A 7,761-nucleotide genomic window follows, 5' to 3' on the forward strand; every position below is an offset into this window, starting at 1 on the left:
GTAATTGATTGATGGTAGGATTACCTTAAATACATGCCTTGTGTCTTCATTAGTCTCTATTTATTGTCCATAGTCTAAGGCAATGCTTCTTGAACTAATAATTTACAATCACTTACTTTTGTTTCTCTTACTTTTCATTTTATTATTTTTCCATGATAATCAGAAAAATTTCTAAAAGTTAAATAGTATCATACCATTTCCTAATTAGCTGCCGTTTCCTATCCACTAAGCATCTAGCGAACATTTTTTTTCCCTTTGGCTTCTGAGGTCCTACAGGACCTGATCTCTGCTACCCATCAGACAGCCAAGAGCCTCTGTTATCAAGAGAAGTCCCACACATGTCTTCTGTGTTTCCTATAGCCTGGTGATCAAATTTGTAAAAGAACTTTCATAAGCAGCAAAGGCTTTTGCAGTAGATGGTTTAAAGCCTGGCTTTCAAAGTTTTTGTTTGCATGACTTCCAACATGTTTTATTGTTCAAAAAAGATTACAGGGTCAGCACATCTGCAAGGAGAAAGACTGTTAGCAGATTTTTGCCTGATGATGAGCAAATGACAAGGCCACATTGTAAATGAATGTCTCAAGTAGAAGATCCTACTGTAGCTATCTTTGCACACATAATCTATCATATTGATCTAAAAGTCTCTCTACATTTTTCTTACTTTTTGGCCTTGAATCTGGAGGGGAATGAATACTTCTTCCTATTCATTCTCATTTTCCAAGAAGTTTTGAAGCTTATTGTTCTTGTTTTATTTTATGTTCTATTTTAATCCCTATCTCCCAGGAATACAAGATTAAGTATTTTTGTTCTTGTTTTTGTTTTTTAAGACATGGTTTCTCTGTGTAGCCCTGGCTGTCCTAGAACTCAGAGATCCACTAGCATCTGTCTCCCAGGTGCTAGGCTTAAAGGTTTGCACCACTATGGACCAGCAGATTAAATTTTATTTTGAATCATGAATTAGTTTTTTCCAAGTTTCTTAATAAAAAAACTATTAAAGTTAAGACTCATAGACTGACCAAGCATACCACCCCACACTCATCAATAGGTCAACTGGAAAAAAACTAAATAAAGAAAAGCTAGAATTAAATGGCATTATAAGTTAAATGGACCTAAGAGATATCTGCAAAATATTCCACCCAAATACTAATGAAACACACGCAGTCCGTGGAACCTTTTCCAAAATGGACCACAGATTAGCACATCAACCAAGTCACAACAAGTACAAGACATTTCAAAATCACATTCTGCGTTCTATCTGACGACACTAGAATAAAGCTGAATACCAACAATAACAGAAAATACACAGACTCACAGAAACTAAACAGTACAATAGTGAATCAACATTGCGTGAAGAAAGAAATCAAGGAACAAATTAGAAACATTCCTAGAATTGAATGTATATGAATATACAACATGCTGAAATCTTTGAGACACAATGAAAGGAGTCATAAGAGAAAAAGTTTATAGTGTAATATACCTGGGAATTTGAGAGATCTCAAATTAGTAATTTAATAATGTACCTAAAGACCTTTAAAACAGAAACAACCAACACTCTAGAATAGATGGGAAGAAAGAATCAGAATCATGGGTAAAATTAATGAAATCTCTCTCTCTCTCTCTCTCTCTCTCTCTCTCTCTCTCTCATACACACACACACACACACACACACACACACACACACACACAGAGAGAGAGAGAGAGAGAGAGAGAGAGAGAGAGAGAGAGAGAGAGAGAATCAACAAAATAAATAAAATAACTGGTCAAATGAAGAGATTTATAAGATTGACAAACAAATTTCTTAATGACTTTAAATCTGCCATTATATATGATACTCGGCATTCAGTCAAACTTGATGTAGATTAAGCAATTATTAAAATACAAACTCTCTTTCTAGTAAGTTCTAGTAATCGTCCCACTGTCAATGTGATGTCTTGGAATTAGGAATATTGCTCTTGTGTGTCTAGTTTTAGTAGCTGACCCTAATCACTAACTTGAATATGTTGTGCAAGCTGTATATATTTGGGGCCTTTGGTGCTACTCTCTTTTGTCAAATGAGTGCTTTGGCCTTGATTCTACCAAAGCCTAATTTTAATTTGTGTGTGTGTGTGTGTGTGTGTGTGTGTGTGTGTGTGTGTGTGTGTGTGCATGTGCATATGCTGTTTGTTTCTTTACAGTGCTGTGCAGTGAATCTTAAGGACAAATATTTGAACCAAACACATTGTGCTGTAGCTCAAGCGTATCCATTTCAACTTTCAAGTTTTCTGAGAAATTTTGTGCCAAAAATTTCAAGAAGTTTGTTTTGTAATTTACCTTGGAAATGAGTTACACAATTCTGTGTTTGTTTCGATAAAGAAGTATAAACATTGAAAGTAGCTCTTTTCGGTTGAGACTACGCTGTCCGTTATTTCTAGTTAATATGAAACTAGTTTGAGAGGTAATTTCCAATAAGTATGAAGACATTGTTTTTTAATACTAAAATTCATAATCCTTGCTTTGTTTAGTTTGAGGAAGGCAGCACTGGATGCCATGGGAAAGAAATAGAAATACTTAGAGCTTTTGGGTTATTGCCATTTAGAGTCTTTTACTGTTTTGGTGGTATTTCAGCCATTTTCTGTGACCTCATCTGTGGACTTACTATGTGACGTCATTTAATAGACATAGTATAATTAGTTATCACAGTGACTCTCTCTGCGTCTATTTTCCAAGCAAGGGGACCTGAGTCTGAGAACATTTCCCATCATGCTACATGTTTTACAACTGATAGAGCCGGGAGTCAGGTTCAGTGATTCTGACTCTGGGCTTGTTTGCTAACACAGCACTGGTGACGTACAGTTATTTCTAGACATGGAATCGCTGAATTATTTACTTTCCTTTTAGGAATTCTACCCATACATTTAACAGGGTGTTCCTAAGGATGAGGCTATAACACGGGGCCAGCAATATTAATATATCTTGGAAGTACTGGATCACTTGTATAATGAATCCCAGAGTGAATGATGAGGCAGATACCACAAGGTTTGGAGGCTTAACGGGCTTTATCTCTAACATACTTAAGAACTTTCTCGTGTACATCTGTTGTCCTCTCATATTCCTGTTGAAGCGTCATTATCCCACAGCTAATCCTACCCACTGCCTTGCCAGAAGCTCCTCTTGCAGTTCCATTTTTTTCATATACACAGTGTTGCTTTGTAGGGGCAGGATGATAAAGTAACTTAAGCCATATAAAACAAATTCAGTAACAGACTATTAAAATAGTGCACATTACATAGGACGGCTAACATGTTTTATCTCGAAAATTTATCTGGAACATTTGCCTAACTGGAACAATTTTGCATATTCACTTCCATCTGCCTATGAAATACTCCCTTGGATAAAACTTCCCCCTGTTCTGAATATTCAACATTAACTGTTTCCCCTGGCTCTTTAAAATTCACATGTTTATTAGAAACACAAATCAGGTAGTTTGTATTATGTATGTGTGCAATCTTTTGCACCACACATTTTTTAGCTTAACCTGCCATTTGTTCATACACGTTGGAATGGCATATGAATAACTCATCTAAAACAATCTCCAAAGCATTAACACCAATATACTTCATCATCCTGTGAATTTGCTTCACTCCTTTACTGTCTCTCATAAATATAGGAGTTAGCAAATGTGCTTTTTAGAGTCCTTTCAGTGAGAACTTTTTCTTGGATGAGATTATGGTGAGAAAGCTGTTTCAGTTCATTTGTTCAGTTTTCTGTGTTTGTAACATAAAGTCACATTTTATCTTCATTTGGGCAAGAGACGGAGATCAATTTCATACCCCATGTGATGGTGTCTTCACAGTTGTCTTACTCATTCCTTGTACTGCTAGCAGTTTCTTCAACCCTTGAATCTGAAGCAAGAGTTCCTCTTCCAGGCTCCTGATACTCCAGTTGCTAGGGAGTTGAGCTGCTGATGCTAGTTCTAGATGTGATACAAGAAATCTGCTGCTCTCCTTGGGCTCCCTCCTCTTTGTTCTCCTGGTGTCTATGCCTCTAGTTTACCAGCCTGTGCCAAGACTATTACAGGATTTACTCTCGACCATCTGGCAGAGATAGTCACAAGCAATAGATTGTGGATCGTCTCTGATGCTATAGTTTGGATTCACCCTTTCTTTCCTTTGCCTTTTGTAAGTTGATCCCAATCTACGTTGTGAACTGTCTACAATCCTAGAATCATCGGAAATTCCAGAAACTGTGCACGCAGAGAAGAAGTTGAGTTCTGTGTCTAGGTCTAGAACACCAAAGGGAGGTGATACAAATGATCTATCCCAAGAACCTAGTTTTCTGCTGCATTTGAGTAAGTGAGAAATGCAGGGGCTTTCAAGTCAGTGAGTCAAGGGCAAGTCCACCCATAGTATTTTGTGAGGAAGCAGAAGGCCGTAGCAGCCAGCTTTCTCATTAGGAAAGAGGACATCAAAGACTGACTACTTGAAATCAGTCTTCATGACACGAATGCAATAGCCAGGTGGAGCAACTATTGTAGAGACCATGAATTGGTGTAGAGTTAATAAAAAGAGACATTTAGACACAGTCAGAATGTAAAAGCTAATACCACAAGGCAGCTACTGATGCTGTAGAAGGTAGCTTCAGATCGTGAAATGTCAGGACTGAAAACAATGACCTTTCTGCCTGGAGTGTTTTGTTGTATTATCTTTAACCATTTGATATCTATTTACTGTCCTGTAACAAGCACTAGCATTTTATTGTGAAGTCTCCATTGTTCCATTACATACTGCCTATGGGCTTAGGTGGATGAATCCACTCTAAATATAGGTAATTTAGGGAGACTATCATGGTAAAAATTTGAGGATGTTTAACTTAGATGTTAGTTCCTCAACTCTCTTCTCCACCTAGCCCCAGTTGTAGAGGTTCTTAAGATAGAAGTGTGTGTAGGGTATGAAACAGCCATCACAGAGTAAGAAGAGATGGAAAGAAATATCTAACATCTATTTGGCTCAGTAAGGAGTTCTATGAAGAAGCCAAATATCTCAATACCTGTCAGGTGAAGGTTATGTGGCTCTGATCAAATAATTGAACTTTCAGTATTTCAGTGTTCTTTTGTTTGAAATGGTTAAGCATGGATATACCATCAAACTGATTTGTTCCTATACTAACTCTACTAGCCTCTTTTTTTTTTTAGATTTTATTTATTATTTTTTCCAAGATATATATTATTTTATTAATTTGTTCTTGTTACATCTCAATGGTTATCCCCTCCCTTGTATCCATGTCCCCTGGAGGGGGAGACCTGGTGGCACTCAGAGGAAGGACAGCAGGTTACCAAGAATAGACTTGATTCCCTATGAACATATACAGGGGGAAGAAATCCCCCTCAGGAACTGTCATAGGGGAAGGGAATCTACTAGCCTTTTAATATTAGAAATTAAAATATCTGATAATACCGGACTTATATTTCACTTATAGTCATTGCCTTGAGAAATTAGCTCTTTTAAGAATCCTTATTAGATCTTTTGTGAAATATCTCATATAACCCCAAGGCAGTAACTTATCATACAAAATAATAATTTTTCACTGACAAATATATTTTAATGTGCAATACATTATTTCATTTTTTTGTATTAATTTATGGAATAGGTGGCATAAAAATGATTATCGTATATATGAGAAAACATTGAGGCTTTTTTGTTTCTGAGTGGCCCAGGTTCATACAACAGGATGAGGCACGGATATAGATCTCTTTGGGTTACAAAACCTCTTTTCTTCTCATTAAGGCTTTGGAAGGCAGCTCTAGCAGCTCATTTGCCTCTTCTCTTACCAATAAGGCATCTGAAACATGAAGATCTGTAAAATGATGACTGCAATTGAAACAAGAAACAGACACCTACCTATTAACCTCATTATTCATAAGCTGTCCACTTCCTCCATGGCTCTATAGCCAGGTGTGTGTGTGTGTGTGTGTGTGTGTGTGTGTGTGTGTGCGCGCGCGCCTTCTCCACAGCTAACACAAATTAGCTGTACTATTTCTGGTCTATTCCTTAGTGATTTTTTCATTACTACGACATAGTTAAGGAGGTCTTTTGCATTGTCAGCCAGGATAAAAACATGACTTTTTTTTAATGATTATTTAAAAATATTTATTTATTTGTATTTTATGCTTATAGGTGTTTCACCTTCTTTTACACATGTGTACTACACAAATGCCTCATAACCAACCACATGACTTCTTTAAACATAGAAGTAATATTACTTTATCAAATTTAGGTCTGTATGGCCAAATTGTATTTGATCAGTAAGGTGCATACCCAAAACACACATTAACACATACAGAATGTTAGTTTGACAGATAGTCCACATATGGGAAGCTTCGAAAATGTATTTAAATCAAAATGTATTTGGAACTATAATTATTAGCAGAGGCCTTTCTGGCCTTCAGTCTACTGTGGGATTCATAATTTTATATTTTGAACATTCTCTTAGAAGTGTATTGCTACAGAATGGGTTTTCTTAACAGCTTTTCTGTTGAACTCTGTCCAGTCCAGAGTGTGTCAAGAAAATGTTTTAGCTCCATCCTATTTCTGCTTGGCAGAGAAAGCTTTTAATCTCTGGAAAGCTCACATTTTAAAAACATGGGGTATGGAAGTAGTTTCTTTAAAAGAAAGAGAATGCCGTTGCTTCCTAAACATGGAAACAAACTATATTGCTTAAGTGTATCTAGCTGCTTTTTATCAACACACCAATCTCTGGAAATGCTTATTATTGCATAAATATCATGTGCACTCCCAGCATTAGTGCACAGAGCCAATAAACATGTGTCAGAGTATTGTGTGCAATATTTACAATGCAATCGCTATAAAAGAGGCTTAACAGAAGTTCTAGATAATTGGAGGTTCAATAATTAAATGAGTGTGTGTGATGGAAATGCTGGAGGTTGAACGTGGAATGAGAATCCCATTAAGCATTTACCAGCTTTGGAGAGCACACGTAAGGATGCTGCCAACAGAGCCCAATTCTTTGCTTCCTGTTTCTTTGTTGTATGCGATGGGGTATTGATCTTGTTTTACCAAGACAGTATCCAACTTTACAATTTTATATTGACACATCTATTTTAATATTCTTGTGTTACAGGGTTGGGTTTTTATTTATTTTATTTCTCCCTTAGTTTTGTTAATCTATTCAGAACTTTATACATTCATATAGTGCATTTTGATCATGTTCACTGTCACAATCATCTAACCCTTCTCAGTTTTACACTCTTTCCTACATCTCCCAACTTATTGCATTATTTAAAAAAAATAAGCCATCAAGTTCAGTTTGAACTGCTCATATATTCATGGGCATGGGGCCATGTAGAAGGCCATAGCTTTAAGGAGAATTAACCCCCTTTTCCAAAAGCCATCAACTATCAATAGTTCCTTAGGTAGAGGTGTAGGTTCACGAGCCCCCTTTGCTCTGTGATGGAATAATAACTGGTTTGAATATGTGCAGGTCTTCTGTGGTCAACTGTAGATTTGAGTTTATAATGGCAGCAATTCTGTCATTTGTAAGGGGACACTAATTTGCTCCGATCCTCCCTGATTTCTGGCTCTTATCTTTTCACCCTCTCTTTCGTGATGGTTCTTGGGCATTGAAGAGTTTATGATATGGATGGATGTCTCATATGCAGCTGAGCACTCCTCCAAAACTGTTTTCTATGCTTTTACCAAATATTGAATTTCAGTGCTAAGTACAAGCTATTGTGCAATGGAACATCCTCACAAGGTCTGAAAGCGG

This window comes from Acomys minous, assembly GCF_964271855.1.
Source record: "Acomys minous genome assembly, chromosome: 15".
Taxonomy (NCBI): Eukaryota; Metazoa; Chordata; class Mammalia; order Rodentia; family Muridae; genus Acomys; species Acomys minous.